Source organism: Hemicordylus capensis, chromosome 2 (genome assembly GCF_027244095.1).
Source record: "Hemicordylus capensis ecotype Gifberg chromosome 2, rHemCap1.1.pri, whole genome shotgun sequence".
NCBI classification, from domain to species: domain Eukaryota; kingdom Metazoa; phylum Chordata; class Lepidosauria; order Squamata; family Cordylidae; genus Hemicordylus; species Hemicordylus capensis.
This window is the reverse complement of record NC_069658.1, coordinates 332,293,658-332,316,095: the sequence shown is the minus strand read 5'-3', so window position 1 is coordinate 332,316,095 and position 22,438 is coordinate 332,293,658. Positions and strand designations below refer to the sequence as shown.

At 45.2% G+C, this 22,438-nt stretch overlaps 1 protein-coding gene across 1 annotated transcript in view; it reads left to right on the top strand.

Annotated features, from left to right (window-relative positions):
* The first annotated feature begins 6,697 nt into the window (after window positions 1-6,697).
* Window positions 6,698-22,438, top strand: part of CPLX2 (complexin 2) — a 197,898-nt gene continuing 182,157 nt past the window's right edge. The window contains exon 1 of the mRNA XM_053294376.1: window positions 6,698-7,049. The gene's annotated coding sequence lies outside the window, so the exon portion shown is untranslated. The remainder of the gene's footprint in view (window positions 7,050-22,438) is intronic.

Below are 22,438 nucleotides of genomic sequence, written 5' to 3'. Positions count from 1 at the left end.
TCTATCCATTTAAAACAATAAGGACGTAGCATGCTGACATACTAGAATGGACTGCATCATTTTGAAAATGAATACGACGAATATTTATCTACCACTATTCAACAAAAATTCCCAAAGCAGTTTACATAGATAGAAATGAAATTTCTTCCTGTCTAAATAAACTTCAGTCTGCAGGTGAGGAACACTCCTCTAAGTAGCTATTTCAAGGTGCGGGGTGGGGGGGGGGGGGAGAGACCCAGCTGCACACCAGATAGATAGCTCGGCTAGAATATTTCTCCCTGAGAAAGATTATTTCTGCTAATTGTCCATTTCTGCTAATTGTCCATTTCTACTAATTGTCCATTTGCAGTAGGGTCTGTTTTTTAAGATGGGGAACATTTGAGGGGGAGCATATTCCTAGCTCTCTATCTCCTTTCTAGTGCCATCCTTTAGGGAAGCCAAGTAGGGCCATTGCCCTGAGCCCCACACCATCCTCAGCCTGGAATCTTCCTGTCCCCACTGCCACTGGCCCTGGAGTGCAGTTCCAGCAGCGGCAGCAGCATTGCTCCTTGCTCAGCCAGGCCCCAATGCACACTTTGCTTGGCCGCTCTGGCTTGGCTGGGCTGGGCTGGGCTGGGCTGGGCTGCTCTCCTCTCTGGCTTTCCCAGAGAGGAGTGCAACCTAGATGGAGTCACCACTGCACATAGCCAAGCAAAGCACACCACAGGGCCTGACTGGTGCACACCACATTCCAAGAGCCAGCGGTGGGGGGGGGGACGGACAGGGAGACTCCAGGAATATCCCCATCACCACTGCTTCATCAGGGCCGCACCCCTAAGGACGGCCCTGCTCCTGTCTTCCAAGGAGCTCAAGGCCGCATACATGGTTCTGATTGTCACAACAGCCTTATGAGGTAGGCTGAGAGTGACAAGCCTAAGGTCACCCAGTAAGCGTTGTAGATTACCAAAGTGGTACAGTCCATTCTACCATCTCATCCTCGCTGTATCCTGCTTCATGGGCACATCCCATATCCATGAATATCCCCAAGAGGGCAAATATTGCAGCAGCTCCCCACATTATGAAGGCAAAGCTGATAGGGGCCCTAGGTTTGGGTGCTATTCACATGAGCAGCCCAGCCTAGGATAGGCTGCTCATGAGCAGCTCTGGGATCCATGCAAGTCCCAGCACTGCCCGCCTGCCTAACGCTGCTTTTAACCCTGGCCTTTAGTCAAGGAAGTCATGCATACAACCTGGCCAGGGAGAAAGGGAGGGAGGGTTGTGGAGAAGGCAGCTTCCCCCTTGCTCATCCCAGGGTGCCCTGGGGCCCGAGTGCAGAAACTGCGTTCATTAGAGCAGCCGCTGCGCTCAGCATGGCGCTCAGCTCCTTTCCCCTTTCCCCCAGCTTGCTGTTGGAAATGGCAGCAGGCGGGGCGGGTGGGGCGTTTAACCCAGTGGCCCATAGCCCAGACAATCACTGGCCGAGGTCAAGCGAACAACAGGTTCACTTAACCTTCACTAAACACCGGGTTAAGAAGTGGCCTTGCCTGGGTTAGGCTGCACTTGTGAATACCCTTGCGGTTAAGGGTGTGAGAGTGTCCTTAAACCTGGGTTCATGTGGGTGCTCAGGCTGCTTGCAGCCCAAGTACAATTAAAGTTGGGCATCTAGAGCATAGAGTTGGGCACACACAGTGTCAGGCACATAGAGCTCATTGCGTGAGCTCATTGCGTGGTGCATTGGGGGATATCCAGAGGCTGGGGCACATTGCTACCAGGAGCAGTGCATATCGTGTAGGCACGCAGCAGCACGCCCACAAAGGCACACAGGGATCATCTGGGAGGTAGATAGGTAGAACCATCCCCCCACCACCACCGCCGCCGTGGCAGGGATCGTGTGCATAGCTTTATAGTCTAGCAAATTTGCTCTTCAGATTCTTTCTTGGCCTATTCAGAGCCTGAGCTCAGGAAGGAAATCTTAAAATGTATATATTTAGTTCAAACTCCTTACTATCTCTTGGTACAATCCACTAATTAGATCTAATTTGTCTTTAAAAGGTGTGTGGAAAACTTTTAAACTAAGAGGTATTTATTTGATTTATTACTTTGGTACAAAGACACAGCATTCCTCTATCTAATCCCCCCCCCCACACACATACACACACACTTCTCTCCACACATGGTGCCTATCTCCTTCATATTCTCCTGTAGTTTGAATTTACTGTTTGATTCATCTCAAGCTATATCTACTCTGAATGTGTCTTACTTAGTGCACAATATAACTTGTTTGCTCCTGTACTCTGCTTGCGGCATTCCATGTTTTGGGATTATGTATGTTGCTATAAGGGATGTAAGTTTGGGCGGGGTATAAATTTGATAAATAAATAAATAAGGAGGCAATGCTGTGTGGATGATCCTGCCATGGGGTGGAGGCTGCAGCGGGTGACCTTCAGCATCCCCTCCTTCCTACATCATTTCCCTTCTATCATCTTCTATTATGTTCCTTATCTTCCTAATTATCTGATTGAACACAGAAGACTGGGTTTTCAATAACTCTGTAGAGGCCCGAGACTATAACAATGTAATTTAATTTTTAGAAGCCTCTTTCCCCCAAGAGCTTTGTATAAGTTGGAGGGACACTTTTTCAAATTTTTAAGTTTGTTTTAATGCTAGTTATAATTCTTCCTTGTTTTAATCATTGTTGAGTGTAAAATGAATTTAAAAAATAAATTACAGATGTTTGGCTTCTACTGACTTGCAAGGATCTCACCCTATACTACTACTGTAGCACTTAGTTTTCATTCTTATGTCACATATGTGAATTTCAATCACTCTACCCATGAGGAACCCACTTTTTAACCTAATCAAACACAACATGGACATTTGACTGAAGGAATGCCTTATTTTTGGAAGATCCATCAGTGCGCTAGCCTGAACAACATTTTTCAGTACTATGGAATACAGAATATTATTTATTTATTTAATATACCACCTGACTCCAAAGGCTCTGGATGGTTCACAACCATAAATACAATTTAAAAAAAAAACTATTAAAACAACAATGAGTTAAAACAATTTAAAACATTTAACTAAAAGCTAGGCTTAAAAACTGTATCTTAAGGGCTCTTTTAAAGGCTGACAAAGATGTTAAGCCATGGATATCTATAGGGAGCACATTCCACAGGAGCAACTACAGAGAAAGCCCACTCCCAAGTCACCGCCAGATGAGCTGGCGGCATCTGGAGACGGACCTCTCTTGATGACCTTAGTGTGAGGTGAGGATCTTGCAGAAGAAGGTGCTCTCTCAGGTAACCCAATCCTAAGACATTTAGGACTTTAAAGATAATTACCAGGACTTTGCATTTTGCCCGGAAACCTATTGGCAGCCAATGCAATTGTTTAAAAAAGGCATTATGTGGTCTCTCCAAGAAACCCTGGAGATCAATCTAGCCACTGCATTTTGGACCAACTGAAGTTTCTGAACCACATACAAAGGCAGCCCGACTTAAAGTGCATTGCCGTATTCAAGCCTAGAGGTTACCAGAGAGTGCATCACGGCTATGAGATCATTATCTTCAAGGAACGGATGCAGCTGTCGAATCTACTGAAGCTGATAGATAGCCCTCCTGGCCATAGCCTAAACCTGAGAAACCAGAGGTCTGGATCCAGAAGCATGCTGCATACCTGTTCCTTAGCGGGGAGTGCAACCCCCATTCAGAACAGGAAGATATATCACATCCCTCGAAGTATGACAACTTACCATCTTATTTGGATTGAGCTTCAATATATGATCCCTCATCCAGTCCATCGCCTGTAGGCAGGCATTTAGGGGTTTATGCCATTACCTGATGGTGATAAATAGATTGATAAATAGATTTGGGCGTCATCCACGTATTGATAACACCCTGCTCCAAATCTCCTGATCATCTCATCCAGTAGTTACATGTAGACGTTAAGAAGCATCAGAGATAGAATGGAGCCCTGAGGGACACCATACAATAGCTCTCATTTCAGAGAACAACTATCTACTAGTAACACCATCAGCAATCTATCCAAGAGATAGGAACGGAACCACTGCAATGTAGTACCACCTATTCCCAAATCCCTCAAATGATCCAGAAGGATACCATGATTGATAGTACTGAAAGCAGCAGAAAAGTCCAAAAGAACCAACAGAGTCACACTCCCTCTGTCTATTCCTTGGTAGAGATCATCCATCAAGCCAACCAAGGCTGTTTCCACCCCCAAAGCCTGCTCTAAAGCCAGTTTGAAATTTATCTAATCAGTATCATCCAAAACTACCTGGAGTTGATCAGCCACCACCCTCTCAATTACCTTGCCCACCCAAGGGAGGTTGGAAACTGGCCTATAATTATCCATCACTGAGGGCTCTAGGGCAGGCCTCTAAAAGTCTCACAATTGCCTCCTTCAGACATGGAACGATCCTTCCCTCCCTCAGCGAGGAACTAGGCCATTTCTAGACATCCTGCTAGATCTTATAAGCCATGTTGGGCATGGAAACAAAGGACAAGTGGTAGGCTGAACACTTCCAAGGAGTTTGTCCACATCCTCTGGAGTCACAAATTGAAACTGATTCATTCTAATTGAACCAAAAGAATTACTTAGCATCTCTGCAATTGACCCTGCCATAACCGTGGAGTCCATGTTGGCTCGAATGCGAGAGATTTTATCCACAAAAAAGTTGTTAAAAGCATCACAGCAGGATGATGAAAAATCCAAATTTAGGTTCAGAGAAGAAGGAACCCTCAGAACACTGAACAACTCAACTGGATGTTAACTTGTGGACGCAATACGTGCAGAATAGAATTGCTTCTTCGCTGCACACACTGCCATAGGATAAGCTTTCAAATGGGCTTTTTGCTGTGTCTTATCAGATTCAAATTGAGTCTTCCTCCACTTATGCTCTAGTCTTCTCCCTTGCCTCTTCAGCTCCTGTGGGTGTACAGTATATCATGGAGCCAGTTTTGAAACAGAACAGAAAAGACGCTTAGGGGTAATAGTGTCTATTGCCCTGATAAGCTCCCTGTTTCAGGTCACCAACCAGGGCATCAACAGAATCACTGGCAGAACCAACTCTAAAACCCTCCAAGGCCTCTTGGAATCCCATAAGATCTAACAAACCTCTTGGGCAGACCAGCCTAATAGGTCCTGCACCCCTGAAGAGGTGGATTGTGGCCACAAAACCAATCTTAACCATGACAATGGAGACACACTAGGAGTCTCCACCCACAGAACACCACCTCGATCTGAGCAAAAGACCAAATCAAGAGTCTTCCCAGCAGTGTGTTTTGGCCCTGTGACCAATTGGGATAGGCCCATAGTTGTCATAGCTGCTATGAACTCCTGAGCTGTACCAGACAAATCAGCCCCAAAGTGAATATTGAAGTCACCCACTACCAAAAGCCTGGGTGACTCCAACACCAACTCCGTGACCAGCTCCATCAGCTGAGTTAGGAAGTCCATTGGGCAACAATGGGCAGAACAACAAGAGCACCAATCTATCCCAATCTATCCCCAAGTCAAGATACACACACTCAGTATGGGCCAATTGTCTCACAAGGATTCTGGTAAAGGAGATGTTATTCCGATGGATCACAGCCATTCCACCCCGCCCTCTTCCCCTAACCTGCTCCACCCAGTGGGAAGAAGCTGAGCCCATACTGGGCCCCTAGTCTCCTCCAACCAGATCTCAGTTATACACACCTACCTGGCTGCCTCATGGATGATTTCAGTCTTATTTTGAACTGATCTGGTTAGTGTACGTGAATATACCGTACCGTGCCCCGGCGTCTCGAATAGAACCACACAGCCAAATAAACAGCCAAATTCTTAAGCTGCTCACCTGCCTAGTGACTCTACTCTCCTAATCAACTATTCCAAGGGACAAAAACATATTGCCACCAGTCAGTGAAAGACAAAGCAGGCAGGAAACGATTTTTCTTAGTGCCTGTTCAAAACCAGCACTTACTACCTTGGGGCTTGACTCCAACTTTCCTTCTAACTAATGATTGTATCAAAATTCTGCTTTAGACTTATTTATTATTTATTCCTTCATTCCGCTCCTTATTCCCTCCCTCCGCCACCCGCTCTCTCTTCCAGGCTTTCACAATCCTTCCCCTCGCCTTGAGTGAGTGATTGGAAGGGAATGGAAAGGTTTTGATTACAAATGTCCTAGTCCCAAAGTGCAAATGAATGACCCGCGGGCACGACGGGTGAGCAGAGGAGTCTCCGGATAGGCATTACCGCAAATGGCAAAGGCACATATTCCAACAGGCTCAGCTGCCTCTTCCTTTTTAAAAGGGTCCAAACGTGCTTTTGGACTGTCAAACTAGTGTGCCAAACACAGAGCAAATGAAGGATCGTGAGTTCCTGGGTTATTAAGTCGAGGCTGACCTCTTGGATACACCTTTTCCAGATGGGGTGGTGGGGACTGCCGTTTCCCTATCCAGACTTTAGCACTGATCCCTCCTCCGAGGAGAAAGTGCCACCTCGATCGCCTTTCACAGTTCGCTTGCCCTGCCCTCCCCTGCGCGGGGTCAAAGGTGCTTATCCCCCCCCACCCCCACCCCCACCCCCACCCCTCCACTTGGGGATTCCCCAGACAAGCGGCAATGAAAAGGCTTGCGTGGTGCGAAAGTGTGAGTCTCCCCACGTCGCTCCTCGCGACGAGGCCGGCGCCCTCCCCTTTATCTCGCCGACACATCTGCTCGCTCTCCAGGAAGGGATGGCTCGCCCAGCGCACCGGTCTGCGTGAGCGAGAGCGCCTTTGCCCAGCCGCTTGCTCTTCCCCAGCCGCTGGAAGGAAACCATGGTCTGGAGGAGCCCCCTACTACGACCAAGGTCTAGATAATGTGCTAGCCTCCCTGCCAGGCGTGGGGCGGCTATTTTTAGAAACCCGGGCGCAATTTTGTTTCCCTCCCTTTGCAAAGCCAGGAGTAGAAGAGCCGTGCAGGGAAAGAGAGCTAAGGAGGCACCGCCGCGCGACACCCCCCCTGGCGGAGCGACCCGGGTGGCCAGCACAGCAGGAGCCTTTCCACTGCCAAGCAAGCGCCCAGGTTGGTACGACTCTTTGTGTTGTTGCCGCCGCCGCCGCCGCCGCCGCCTTGTCCGTCTCGCCTCGCCTCTGGCCCGCTTAGGCCCAGAAGCAATGCCGCAGAAAAGCGAGGAAAAGCATGCCTCTTTAACCCCCTCGGGGCTGGGCGTGTCCCCAGCCTCAGCTCCGGTTCCCCGCTCTCTGCAGCAGCTTGATTCCAACCGCCGCCTCCGGCGCCCTTCCCCACCACCGACTCTCTCGCAAGCGATGATCAAATACATGGTGGGCACGCGGGAGGAAATATTTGGATGAAGGGGGGGAAAGGGAAAGGGTGACTCCCCACCCCCCACGGCTCTGCTTTCCAGCAATGGCTGGAAACGGTCTAATAGTCGCGTCTGAGAAGCCCGAGCGAGCTCCTTCTTCCTTCCCACCTAGCCAGCCCCTCTCTTCTTGCAGCCATGTGCAGTAGGGAAACAGCTCCGGGCTGCGCTCATTTAGGTTTCACAGACACGCCAGCCTAGTCCTGGAAGCTTCTGCAAGCCTCCCATTTCCTCTCTCTTTCCCTCCCAGCTCCTATTAATAGCAGGAGGGCTTTTGTCTTTCCTTTGCATCCTCTAATTATTCCTCTGGCTGAGGGGAGAAGGAGATCTCAGGGAAGAAAAGCAGCCTCCCTCCCATCCTCTTCTTATATAATCCGGGTAATAAGGAGCAACCACAGGGCGGTCTCTGGCAGCAGTCTGGTGGGTGTGGGGTGATGCGGGATTCCCCCACTCACAGTCACACATCGCAGCCCTAGGCGCTGTCCTGCCATGTATAGACTGTATCTTCGGCCTACTGGCGTGGATCCAAGGTCAGCAGCAGGTGTCTGTGCTTTTGACCTTCCTCTCCATTGTTGTTGTTGGGCCGCCACCACCCCAATAGGAATGTTTGTACAGGGGGAACAGGGAAAATAAAGGCCCCCAGACTTGAATCCACAGAAGGGAAGATCACCTGCAAGATAATGGGAGTTTTAGTTCAGAAACATCTGGAGAACCACTGGTAGAGAACCCCTGCCATAAATAATGGAAGTACATTCTACCCTGCAGAAGTACATGCAATTCAATTTTTAATTGCATGTTGGTTGTCCAATTGAGACTATGTGTGCAATGCAACAGATTTGAATAGGAATGGTGTGGCATGATGCTTCAGAGCCCCAAACTCATGCACAGGGCTGGCCCGTCCATGAGGCAAACTGAGGCATCCACCCTCCTTGGGTGGCAGATTGGTGGGGGCAGGGGTTACCACCCAACTTTGCCCACCTCTGCTGCTCACCACAGTTCCCCCTTCTCCAACACTCCCTGGATTTTAAAAGGAAGATGGGAACAGAATGTAAGAGGAAGCATGGAGGAGAGGAGAGTGGTAGCCTAAATGTCTCCCTAGAGCAGGGTTTCTCAACGTGTGGGTCCTCAGATGTAATTGGACTTCAACTCCCATAATTCCCAACCCACGGCCACTGGGGCTGGGGATTATGGGAGTTGAAGTCCAACAAGATCTGGGGACCCACACGTTGAGAAACCCTGCCCTAGAGGGTCACTGAGGACATGCCTTATGCCACCACTCCTCCCTCTCCATTTCTATCTTCCTTTTCAGTTCCAGAGTGTGGGAGCAGGAAAAAGAACAGCTGTGATAGCAGTCCTTCACACCTACTGACACAGCACCAGGTGAGGGGGGCAGCATTTGATGCAGCAAGGCAACGTGTAGCACCAGGTAATGGAGGCAGAGGCGATGGCATTTGGCATCCTCCTGCCTCAGGCATTGGAAGAATTCGTGCCAGTCCCGGTCATGGTCTGCTTCTCTCTGCTGTGTAATTTGTGCTGGATTGATGCACATCAGTGGCACACAGGATCTGTACAAAGCCACGGGTATAAACGTAGTCTGGATGTCTTAAGTCCCAATAGTGAGAGACGAATAATATACGTGCAACATATATAATTGCACAGCAGCCATTGCAAAACCCCACACCATAGGAGTGTCAAACTCATTATTTATGGTGGGGCATCTGTAAACGCTTTTGTTTCTTTAGTTCATGGCAATGAAATGAGGAGGAATCTCAATTTCATGTAATATTATCTGTTTTCCATTAACCACTCATTCTCATTCAGTCAGGGGATTTAAAGAAAATGGTGGACCATCCTCTTTTCAAAGAGGTTTGCAAAGATGAGATGGTAGTTTCAAGTTGCTAGTGAATGTGATAATTCCCTCAGTTTGTTAATCCAGAATAAATGAAAGCAGTTCTTTTAGGTTTGCTGGAATCTACATATAAGCATTTAGCAAAAGAGTGGAGAAGATCTACTATTTTATCACCCTGTGTGAACAAGAGGCAGCTCCAGCCAACTCAAATGTGGCATAGCTGGCTGAGTAAGCTATGTTTTAGATACGACTCTGGGCCAAAGGTATGAATACCTTTTCTTCATAGTGTTTATTGAACTTGTAACCAGTTTCTCACAGGTAGTTGTTGAGGTCTAGTTGCAATCTGGTAGTCATTTAATGGTGGTTTTGCCTCAGGTGGCTGTGTCCTGTTTTATTTTCATCATTTCTGTGTATAGAATGGAGAAAATGATGACTCCTGCTAAAGTTTTGGTAGCAATATATGTAAGTAAAGTTATATTCCCAGAATTCTTTGGAGTAGCTGGGATTTCTCTGCCACTTTTGACAAGGCGTTCTTCTAAACAACTGTATGCTCAACTTTCTTTATGAGTATTTCCATCACCGTGGTTAACTCCGGCTTGTTCAGTTGGATGAGGCACAGCATTGAGAGGGGGAAGAAAGGAAACGAAGCTAAGGTTAAGGAAGTGGGAAGGGGCTATTTATGTTGAGCAAAAGTATGTATGTATGTATGTATGTATGTATGTATGTATGTATGTATTTATTATGTGTTTGTTTGATTTCTAGACTGCCCTTACAGAATAGCTCATTTAGACCAGGCCTTGACATATTTTCTCTGGATGTAGGAGCCAACCCCAAAATTTAGGAGGCAAACAATGGACACTGAACAAAATTACCAGATTTAGTGATGGACATTCTGGTGGGGAAGGGTAATTGAATTTCTCTTTATCCCCTTTACAAGTAAAAAAATACTTAGAGCAGAAACAGGGCTGCCTGGAACAAATAAAGATGTTATTAAATAATTAGCTTCTGAATATCCTAGTCTAGGTACTGTACTTAAATTGCTAGGTGCCATAGCTCTCAGCACCTGGGATTTGTCCAACCCTGATTTAGACATCTGGTCATTTTCTCATCTTGCACTGTTGTGTCATTTTATCCTGAGTATTGCTGGACCACCAACCAGAAAAAATGATGTGTAGAAATAATGATACTTAGCACCTATATAATGCTTTTGAGTGTTCAAAGTGCTTCACGGGTATTATCTTGCTGTAATCCTCACAATGACCCTGTAAGATCCATGTATATTATTATCCCCATACTGCAGCTGAGGCTGAGGGGCTTGCCTAAGTCTGCCTAGTGAGTTCATGGCAGAGGAGAGATTCAGACTGGGGAATTCATGATTTGCAGCTCAGTTTCTTAGCCACCAACTCACAAATCTGGAACCATCTAGATATTTCCTGAGGATGCAGGTGTTATGGTTGATGTTTTCAAAAGAGAACATTATACTTTGAATACACACCTATGGAAGCAGATTGCAGTGAATGAGATTTTAAAGAGTTGGTTGCCCATTCTGCACTGGGTAGACAGTGGGCATTCATGGAGAAGCATCATGCTGTAAATCAGTAGTTTCCAAACATTCTACTTTCAAGTAATTGTTTCCACATTGAGTAGTTTGCCCAAGAACTCTTGCATGTTTGTTGTAGAACCCCTGGACATTGGAGAAGATTCTGGGGCATGATAGGGTGCACAGTCAATTCTCACAGAGTGTTGGACAGTCCTGTGGAGCCTCATGGTTGTGTTGTATGAACTTAAGAGTGTGCCCAAGAACATCCTTAACACTGATCTCTGGCTGTGCATTGCAAAGAAAGGTTGATTGTGTTGGCAAGCTGACTTTTAGGGAAGCTTATCTCTTTACTGATCTTCTCACTTGAGAAAACCCTAATAAACTTGAAGAAACCTCTGGGTTCTCTGGAGCCACTGCATGAAATGAACAATGAAATGATTAGTAGGTTGGTAGGATGAGAGAAAACTTCTGCTTGAAAAATAGGGAAACTTTATATCAGGGAAGGGAGCATCCAAATCACTTCTTTCGGCATTAAGGCTTATATAAAATCATTGTGCCATTTCTAGGATACTGGTGGCACCAGTGTTTCATGTCTGGATGAAGCCAGAAGGATGAGCAGACAGAAAAATGGGTGTTTAAGAACATAAAGATTTAAGAACACCCCTGTTGGATCAGGCCCAATGTTCCTATGCTGTGCACGGAATTGGTTTTGCCACTTTGGTTTGAATTCTGACTGGATTCAAACCTATCTGGCTGGGTCCGGCTTGGGACCCAGCCTAACCCTTGAGGATTCCCATTTACAAATAAAGAGGGCATCCTTAATGCTAAATGGGGGCGGGGATGGAGAGAGAAAACGGCCTCCATACCTTTAGGGGAGGCCATGGCAGAAAACCATCTGAGATGGCGGGAGCTCCTCCAAGCTCCCCGTTTGTCTCCTGAACTGTGGCCCAGCTGTGGCCCAGTTCAGGCCTGTGTGCATGTGTGGAGGCCATTTTGTGACCTGTGCGCATGCACAGAGGTCACAAAAATGGTTCCTGCATGTCTGTGCCGGCCTAAACCGGGTGCAGCTGGCCCGGGCTGTCATTCAGGAGGCCGGCGGGAGGGCTTTTAGGCGCCACCACCACCACCACCTCTAATTCAAGGTGTAGCAAGGTTGTAGAGGGCCCAGAGACAAGATTTTAAAATGCCCCCCCCCCCGAAGTTCAGAAATCTTCAATGAGGCTGAATAGTGGTAACAAAAAGCATAGTAAAATGTATTATTTTTATATCTGTCTGTCTGTCTATCTATCTATCTATCTATCCTGCAGTATGTGCCACAATAGAACATCATCCTAAATTATTTTTTTAAAGGTTTTGTAAATTTTGTACGATGCAAGTCATTTAATGGTACTAGAGAAAGATATGCTGTTCTGGTAGCTCCAGGTCTTAACACTCACATCAGTTTCGGAGGATGAATACAACTGAAGGAAGCCTGGGTGGGTGCACAGCTGTGAGAGTCAGTCATGTGACTTGCCTCTGGGGGGCCCCCAAAGCAGTGGGCCCCCAGACAACTGTCTCCCCTTGCCGTATTATAGTTACGCCCCTGCTCTAATGGTTTTCCACTGCCTCCTCTATAGGTAAGAAGGCCACTTTCTCTCTCTCCACCACCCCTGTGCCTTTAGCATAGAGATTAGATGAAGCCAGACGAATCATGAAGGATTATCAAACAGAAAAATGGGGGTTTAAGAACATAAGAACTTAAGAGCACCCCTGTTGGACCAGGCGCAAGGTAGGGATGTGCACGGAACCGGTTTTGCCCCCTTTACTTGTATGCCCCCTTTACTTGTAAAGGAAAATCCTCAAGGATTTTTGTTAGATTTTAGGAAGATTTAATACTGATCTTACATGCATTGACACACATGTAATAGTAAGGAACAGTGGGTTGATGTTATTACTAGCTATAATTGAAATATTACTAGTAGTTCTGATTGATTGTTCTGTTTTCTGCTCAGTTAGGGTGATGCTGTTGCTCTCTTATAATCAGCCCATTGAATTATTTGAGAGTGTTTGGGGCTTCTTTCTACTCTCATGTCCAGATTGTACATGGCCACTGTATAAAGAACTGGTCACTTTGTGACACTGGTGAAACAAGCCTAATTTCATATACTAGCTCCGGAGAATATCTAGTATACAAATCAGGCTTGGCTCACAACAGTAAGTATCCCCGACCCAGCCCGAGAACCAGTTCTTAGAACCAGGGACAGTTCAGTTCAAACTCAGACTAGCATCTCCATTTGGGGGGCTGGTGCAGTTTGAACTTGGACTATCTTAGCCCAAGACCTATCTAGTCCAGCATCCTGTTTCACACAGTGGCCCACCAGATACCTCTGAGGTAAGAGGTGAGGGCATGCCCTCTTTCCTACTGTTACTCTGCTGTAACTGGTAGTTTGAGGCATCTTACCTCTGAGGTTCGAGGTGGCGTGCAGCCCTCAAACTAGTAGCCATTGATAGACTTGTCCTCCATGAATTTGTCTAAGGCCCCTTTAAAGCCAACCAAGCTAGTAGCCATCACGACATCCCCTGGCAGAGAATTTTATAGATTAATTATGTGCTGTGTAAAAAAAGTACTTCCTTTTGTTGGTCCTAAATTTCCTGGCTTTCAATTTCATGGGATGACCCCTGGTTCTAGTGTTGTGAGAGAAGGAGAAAAATTTCTCTCTGTCCACTCTCTTTACCCCATGCATAATTTTATACACCTGGATCATCTCTCCCCTTAGACACCTCTTTTCCAAACTAAAAAGCCCCAGATGCTGTAGCCTTGCCTCATAAGGAAGGTGCTCCAGAATCATCTTTGGCTGCAGCCAAGTTTTTTTTTCTTCGATTGCATTACTATTGAAATGATCCCAGCTAGACATAACTATTAACACTTTGAAGAGAAAGATGAGAAATTGAGTTCACACCTTAACTCTTCCTAGTGTTTATTTGGAGCAGTTTGCCGTCAAGCTAGCTGAACAGGCCCAACAGGATTTCTCATAAATGTTTACAAGAGGAAAAGGAGACAAGTGTCAGATTGTCAGATCATTATTGTTTTAGTCGCATTACAGTAGCACTTAGGGTCCCCAATGAGCTGCACAAGGAACATACATAGTAAGAAAGAGGTACACATCTTGCCCTGAACAACTCATAAGCTGAATAAGTGAGGCCAAAATAGTTGTTCAGAGGCAAAGCAGAGCTGGGAATCAAATTCAGACATCTTGATTCGAGATCACTGCTTTTATGTAATATCTAGCCTTAGTACCTTCACTTTCTAGTAAGATACGCTAAAGCTATTCTCATGACCAGGGGGGCAGGTGGGGGGAAGGCAGGGTGAAACTTACCTTCCCACCAGATGATCCTTGAAGGTCCTCTTTGGCACACCGGCACACACCCACACAATCCACACTGCACAGGCTCGGACTGGCCTACAGGGCAACAGGGCATATTCCCGGTGCGCTCAACGTGCGGGGCACCCCTGCGCCCCGCTGCACGTGGCAGCAGTGAATACTCCCACCCTTAAGTATCCATTCTGCTCAAAACCTAGCACCCTCCCCACATACATTCCGCCACCCTCTCAATGCCCCCAGTCCGGCCCTGACACTGCATGGAGCAGCTCGGTTCTCTGGAGGCCAGGACTCATCCCACAATAAACCACACAACAAGCAACAAACCACGCAACAAACATTGGGGCATGGGCTCTAGGCACCCGACTCTGTATGACTATGCACACAAGCAGCCCTACCCAGGTTAAGGAAGCCCTACCTGGAACATAGGAAACTGCCTTCTACCGAGTCAGACCACATTGGTCCATCTAGCTCAGTATTGTCTACATAGACTGGCAGCGGCTTCTCCAGGGTTTCAGAGAGGACTCTCTCTCAGCCCCATCTTGGAGATGCCAGGGAGGAAACTTGTAACCTTCTGCATGCAAGCATGCAGGTGCTCTTCCCAGAGCAGCTCCCATCCCCCGAGGGAGATATCTTACAGTGCTCATACATGTGGTCTCTCATACATATGCAACCAGGGTAACCCTGCTTAGCAAAGGGGACAAGTCATGCTCGCTACCACAAGACCAGCTCTCCCCCGTGGTAGGGCTGCTCATGTGCAGCGCCGGGATCGAGCCCAATCCTGGCACTGCCTGCCCGGCAAGCATGGGTTTTGTACCCAGGCTTCACCTGCATTTAAGGGTTCAAGCGCGCCCTTTACCTCAGGTACGGGGTTGTGTGTATGCTTGGGCTGCACGCAACCTGAGCAGCCTGGGTAGGGCTGCTCATGTGCATGGCCTTATTGAACTGCACAGTAAAATCTTATAACAAGTTCTAGCAAAAACCCCAATGCTTATATATACACATAGTGGAAAGAGTTGTGCTTAACCTTCTCATTGCCGTCAGTGAGCTTTTAGTGTTGAACTTTGGCTGGATCATGCCCTTTTGCCCCAGCTTTATTTTCAGAGTAAGAAAACAGAATAGCAAAGCTGTAATGTGTGAGCATGTTTTGACCCTAAATATTTCAAGATTCAATGAATGGATGGCTCTTATCAATCAAACCATTAACCATACCAATCCTGGCTTCATGGAGATTAAACATGTAAAGATTTTCCATTTAAGCTTTTACAAAATATTTTGCTCAGCCATTCCAAAATAGGAAGGTTCAGCAGAATAATGTGAGGATTTGCCAGAATGATTTTGGTTGTGACTAATCAATTTTGAACTGAAGATCTATTTTTATGTTTGGCTGAATCTCCCATAAAATTTACAGAGTTTTCAGATAACTGTGGTTAAACTTAACCCAGTATGTGTCAGCTGTGAAAAATATGAATTTCATTGCAAAGAACTGCAAAAGAGCCTCCCCAAATTGGGTGAGTTGGCAACAAAATGGCATATGCAGTTCAGTGTAAAGGTAAAGTGTCCCGTCGAGTCGATTTTGACTCCTGGCACCCACAGAGCCCTGTGGTCTTTGGTAGAATACAGGAGGGCTTTACCATTGCCTCCTCCCATGCAGTATAAGATGATGCCTTTCAGCAACTTCCTATATTGCTCCTGCCTGATATAGTACCAGCGGGAATTCGAACCGGCAACCTTCTGCTTGTCAAACATTTCCCTGCTGCACCATTAGGTGGTAAGTAAGTACAAAGCGATGCATATTGGGCAAAAAATTCTGATCACACATATACACTGATGGACTCTGAGCTGGTGGTAATTAACTGGGAAAGAGATCTTGAGGGTAGGGGTCATTCTGAAAGGAAATGAAAATAAAACTGCAAATATCGTGATGTCCATTTGCAAATCTATAGTGGGGCCATGCTTTGAATAATGCATGTAGTTACTACATCTCAAAAAAGAGTATTGTAGAACTGAAAAGAGGTGCAGAAAAGGGCAACCAAAGTTATCAGGATGCAGCCGCTGCCCTCCAAAGAAAGACTACAATGTTTGGAGCTTTTTAATTTAGAAAAATTGTGATTAAAAGGTGACATAATAGAGTATTATAGAACTATGTGTGGTGTAGAAAAAGTATGTAGAGAGAAGTTTTTCTCCCTTTTGTAACCAGAATCTGGAGTCATCCAATGAAAGTAATTGACAGGAGTTGTAAGACAGGCAAAAGTGCTTCTTGACACAGTGCAGAATTAATTTGTAAAATTCACTGTCACAAGGTTCACTAGCTTAGATCTCTTTGAAAGGGAATTGGACAAATTCATATAGGACAAGTCTACTAGTGACGACTAAGCATGATGGCTATGCTGCCTCGAGGTTCAGAGGCAGTATGACATGGAATACCAGTTGTGGGGGAGAGGACGGTTGCCTTGATGTCCTGCTGTGGCTGTCCCAGAGGCATCTAGTTGGACACTGTGGGAAACAAGGTGGGAGCTCTGCTCCAGCAAGGCTCTTCATGTGTCACATTCCAAAATTATCGCAAGAACCCACTGTAATTTATAACCAGTTATTCTATCTGGCCCAAATACTTTAATAAAATCCTGCCATTATAGCTGAAGGAAATGTGAATACATAAAAGTAATATAGTAATAATTGTTCTATGTTTCTCCCTAAACTGGATATTTTGTGTCAGACCACCTCAGCAAGGGTCAGCTTCATGCCATTAGTCCTGGAGGAGCTGGCTGTCAATCCAAGTGGGCCAGAGGCAAGCGTGTGGTTGCTCAGAACAGACGGGGTCAACTTCCAGAGCAGGAAAATTCAGAACTGTACAATAGTGTGTGAGTGTAACTTGCACACACAGCATGCACCACTACAACACAAACCAGTGTATTTTCCTTCTCTGTGTGCATATACTTTGACTAAAGTCACATTTCATGGTATTTAGAAGCCTACATAGATTGGGAGAAAATCTTCAGAACTGGGAATTTGATAGCATTGTTGCAAAAGAGTGTTATATTCATTGGTGAAGACCTCTGTGGGGAGTAGCCGTGGAGTCTCCATGACGCATCTTTGGCAGGGGAGGAGAGATGGTGCTTGATCAGGGTCTGGGTTCAAGAACAGCCTGATCTACTCACTTTCCTTTTCTTATTGCTATCAGCCACTTTTTACATTATCTTACATAATATAACTTTTGCATGACTTGAATTTTTGAACTGCACAAATGTTCTTTTGGAGCTGCAGGTTTTTCCCCCTTAGAACTGCATATTTTGAGTCTGATTGCACATTTTAAAAAAACCTTGTCATAGGGAATGAGAAAGACAATGAGTGGAAGCTTATGAATGATGTATGAATATGTAAGTTATTTCACATTTCCTTTAATATCTCAAAGAAGCACCTCTATTGAGGTTAGGTGATGTTTTAAATTTCATCCATCATTTAGCAGATGATCAATCAACTAAATATTTTTTAATTGGTGAACAGACTTGGCATACAATTTTTGCCATTATCCAATCATCTCATCTGATTATTTTTTTAACGAGACTTTTTAAACATGTATGCACAGTTTTTAAAATGTATAACAGCAGCTGTTGGGAGGCACAAGGAGGTGGCAGTGTGCAGTCCCTTGTGGACAACAGAAAACATTTGCTGTTGGGAAAGAAGCCTGGGAGACTGGTAGCATCTTTCTGTTGCTGCAAAAATACGCAGTGACTGTTGCCTCCTGCTGAGAAAAGTGGAGGGAGCTGCAATTGAGTCCAATTCAGTTGTTAAAACTTGGGTCCAATTGGCACTGTAAGCTGTCTCTTGCCTACAAGATTGCAGCAATTCCTTCTGATTCTTTAATGCTTTGAAAAGTGCTGTCCATTAGAGCCACTGGTCTTCCCAGTAAGCTTTTTTAATTGTGTTTTCCCCTTAATCCCTTGGGCCATTTGTTTGTCTGAATTTTGCTGAAGTTTTATTTGTTTTTTTCCTGAGAAGCTGGCTTGTTTTTTTATTAACTGTTTAGGGAAATCCAGTTGTACCTTATTGGGATGTCAGCCTAATATGAGTGTAGCCAAAGCCTAACTTCTTTCTGGTTAGTCAGATTTATATGTAACCCTAGCATTAAGCTCGGAGATGTTTGTTCTTGTTGTGAAGGGCACTAATCAGCAAGCAGCATCATTCTCATATTAAAGAAGGAAATGCAATGAGCCTTTGGGTCCAGATCAGTTCCACAAAGTTTCTGCCACATTAAGTTTGGAACTAGTTTACACATTGGTTCATTGCAGCATCTTGTGATTGCTTTCCAAGTAATCAACTTCCATTCTCTTCAAAACACATGGCTACCAGCAGAGTAGGAGAGGGCAGGAGAGGGCAGGTGTGTTCCCGAGTTTCAGTCATGTTCATGCAAGCATTAAGGTAATAGTCAAGGAGAATGGTCAAGGGAAATAGTGTGAAGCAGCAGCTGGGTAGAACGGTTTCTCCTCCTACCTCAGTAAAAAATCTGGGGACAGAGTCTGAGTAGGGCATGCACATCCTACCCAGCTGCCACTTTGCACACGAGCATGCTCCCCTTCTCCTTCCTCAGTTTTTACAAACACACAACTGAAAATCGGGAGTGCACCCAGTTCTCCAGCTCAGGCTGGGTGCTTCTCGTACCTTGCCAGTGGTTGTATGAATAAGTCTTTGCTTTTTAACAGGCCTTTCCAAGGTGCATGCAGGGCTGCCACTGTGCTTACAACTTCCCTGAAATTGTGTGAAAATGTGACTCATATAAACTGGTGCCTCCATGTATTGTGTGAACACAGAGCCGCTGTAATGCAATTGAGGCAACTCCTTTTTTGTGAGAAGATTTTGTGTCTGGCCAGAGTATTAACTAGTCTGAGGGCTATAGGCCATCTCCAGCCTCGTAGACAGGATGCCTCTGAATACCAGTTGCAGGGAAGTAACAGCAGGAGAGAGGGCATGCCCTGAGCTCCTGCCTGTGGGCTTCCCAGCAGCGCCTGGTGGGCCACTGTGTGAAACAGGATGCTGGACTAGATGGGCCTTGGGCCTGATCCAGCAGGGCTGTTCTTTCTTATGAACTCCACAATTATATTGTGAAACGTGACTCTTCAGATGTGGATGTAATTGAAGATCTTGCCTATTTGTTGTCCAGTGTGGTTGGAGTGGTTGGTTGGTTGGTTGGTTGGTTGAATCCAGTGTTTGGCATCTGACTATAAGTGTCTCCAAAGCTTGTCTTTTGAGGGTCAAAACAATAGTAAAGAAAAGTGTGCCATTGAGTTGGTGTCGACTCCTGGAGAGCCCTTTGGTTGTCTTTGGTAGAATACAGGAGGAGTTTACCATTGCCATCTGCTGCGCAGTATGAGATGACGCCTTTCAGCATTTTTCGATATAGTACCAGCAGCCAAAATAGTTTCTGACAGTGCTGTAATTAGTAATCTGGCTAAAAAGACTAGTAAGAACATAAGAACATAACATAAGAACAGCCCTGCCAAGGACTATCTAGTCCAGCAGCCTGTTTCACACAGTGGCCCATCAGATGCCTCTGAGAAGCCCACAGGCAATAGGTGAGGGCATGCCCTCTCTCCTGCTGTTGCTCCCCTGAAAGTAGTATTTAAAGGCATCTTGCCTTTGAGGCTGGTACCAGACTAGTAGCAGCCATTGATAGACTTATCCTCCATGAATTTGTCTAAGCGCCTTTTCAAATCATCCAAGCTATTGGCCATCACCACATCCCGTGGCAGAAAAATTCCATAGGTTAATTATGCACTGTGTGAAAAAGTACTTGCTTTTATTGGTCCTAAATTTCCTGGGCTTCAGTTTCATGGAATGACCCCTGGTTTTAGTGTTGTATGAGAGAAGGAGAAAAATTTCCCTCTGTCCACTCTCTCTACTCCATGCATAATTTTATATACCTCTATCATGTCCCCCCATAGTCACCTCTTTTCCAAACTAAAAAGCCCCAGATGCTGTAGCCTTGCCTCATAAGGAAGGTGCTCCAGGCTCTGATCATCCTGGTTGCCCTCTTCGGCATCAGTAATATTATGTTCTAATATTACCCTGGCTAATACTACCTGCACCAGAGGAAATTTACAAGTCATTGGAGTCGTTATTGACTCATCCATGCTCTCTCATTTACTCCCAGTTTCTGCCAAGGAGTGGAACACCTTGATAATGAGATTGTATTCCCTGACCAACTTGGTTCAGTGCCATTACAGAATTGACTCCTTATTTTAAAAAAATCTAATACATTATTAACCCTAGTTTTATTATTTGCCTCCACAACATCCCATAGCCAATAATCTAGCACTCTGTGAAAAAGCTATCCTGCAAGAAGATGTAGCAATAAAGAAGGTGGAATTTATTCTTCTCTTTATAAAGGCATGGCTGCCTGCTGCACCATAACGCTGTAGAGTCATAAGATTGACTAGTAAATGAAAGTCTACCCAACTAAGTCAGGATGTGTTTGATATGAATGTTGTTGTTTTCTGCTCCTTCCCCTTTTTATCAATACAATTTTGATTGTTCTTTGGCAGATTTTTACTGCATGTGATTTGAATATGCCCTGGCAAAACTTCCTGTGAAATGCCCACTCTACTTGGGCTGCTGCTGATGCAGTGATTTGAATTAATGGGTATGAATCAGTCAAAGTTAAGCTTTTAAAAGCTCAATTTACTTCAATGATGGACAAAATATAAATGCTTTATTTTGGCTAAATCAGACTCCAAATTTTTCTGTGGCCTGGACCCAAATCTGACCAACACCATCTCTCTGTCCAGGAGTATCCAGATCCATAACGGACCTCTAATGCATACACTGTCAGACTTGCACTATACTATAGTTTCCTTTTTCAACAGTGCTAACTTCAGATATATTCAATAGAAAGGTCACAGGGTGTGTCCATGCCCAGTGATAGAGCACAGGCTTTGCGTGTAGAAGATCTTGGCTTCAATCCTTGGTATGTCCATAGTATGCTCCTATGACTTTTTAATTAAGCAGAAAGTAATTAAAAGCTAATAATCCTTCTTATTTGATTGATGTCCCTTGTTCCACATCCCCATTAGTATTAAATTAGTATTAAATGCAGATCAAGGTGCGACTACATCATTTGCAAGGCGAAGTATGTAATGCCAGGTGATTAACATTGGTTGGAACTGAGGACTAGTTTGCACTTTACAGAGCAAGGGTATTTGCTACATATACATTGGTGTTTGGAGAAGTAAGACTTTAAAGTTTGCTGGAGAAAGAAACCCATGTTTGCAAGTAAACAGCAGACATATGCAATATGGAACTACCCTCAGTTAGAGCTCCATGGTGCATGTCCACTGCATGCCCGCGGTGTGTTTACGAATACAAATACAACAAATATTTATATACCACTTTTCAACCAAAGTTCCCAAAGCAGTTTACATATGAATGAATGAATAGGAATGGCTCCCTATCCCCAAAGAGCTCAGAATCTAAAAAAGAAACATAGACACCAGCAACAGCCACCCAAGGGATGCTATGCTGGGGATAGATAGGGCCAGTTGTTCTTCCCTTGCTAAATAAAGAGAATCACAACTTTAAAAGTGTTTGGTTATCAGGGGACAACTCTTGTTTACAAGCAAGAGTTTCTGCTTCACACTTTATGAGGTTTTGTGTAGGTTGGAATGCATTTGCAGATGCAAATGGAGTAACTACTCCCTCTTCCCCTTTCAGGGAGGTGGCAAAGTCACTTCTTCATGTAAGGAGGTAAGATTAAAAAAGGCATGGTCAAATCCTTCCCTACATAGCAGTAATATGTAATAAAAGGAAGAATCTCAAGGGAAAGATATGTCTGCTAAAGGCTTCTGAGGATTGCTGACAGCATCACCCTTCTGGATCAAGTGGCTTTATCCCTCCAACTGAAAAAATAATATTTTAAAAACTTCTTTTAAAAATCATTAACACAACATGATTCAAATTATTAAGAAGGAGCACAAACAAAGATGCATGGAGACATCATTTCTGTTAATGTGGAGGTAGAATTGGTACCTTTGCTCTCTTTCAGATATTTCATGGCCTCCCAGAGGGCGGGGGGAATAGCTTTTGAGGTAGGCTGTTTTTGTTAGAACAGGGAAAGGGTTAAACTTCCCCATATACCACAATTTCAATTTCAAGGGGTGTGTTTCTGTTGTAACAGAGTGCTTCCAGAGCATAGGGAGAACACTGATCATAGTGTTGCACTCCTGCATAAGAGCGACTGCACTTAGGAAGCGCAGGGACTGGTGTAGGGGCTAATGCTGCATGGTGTTGTTAGAGGCATACAAACAGCATTAAGATATCAGCCAACAATTATGCTTGACATCCTCAGAATTT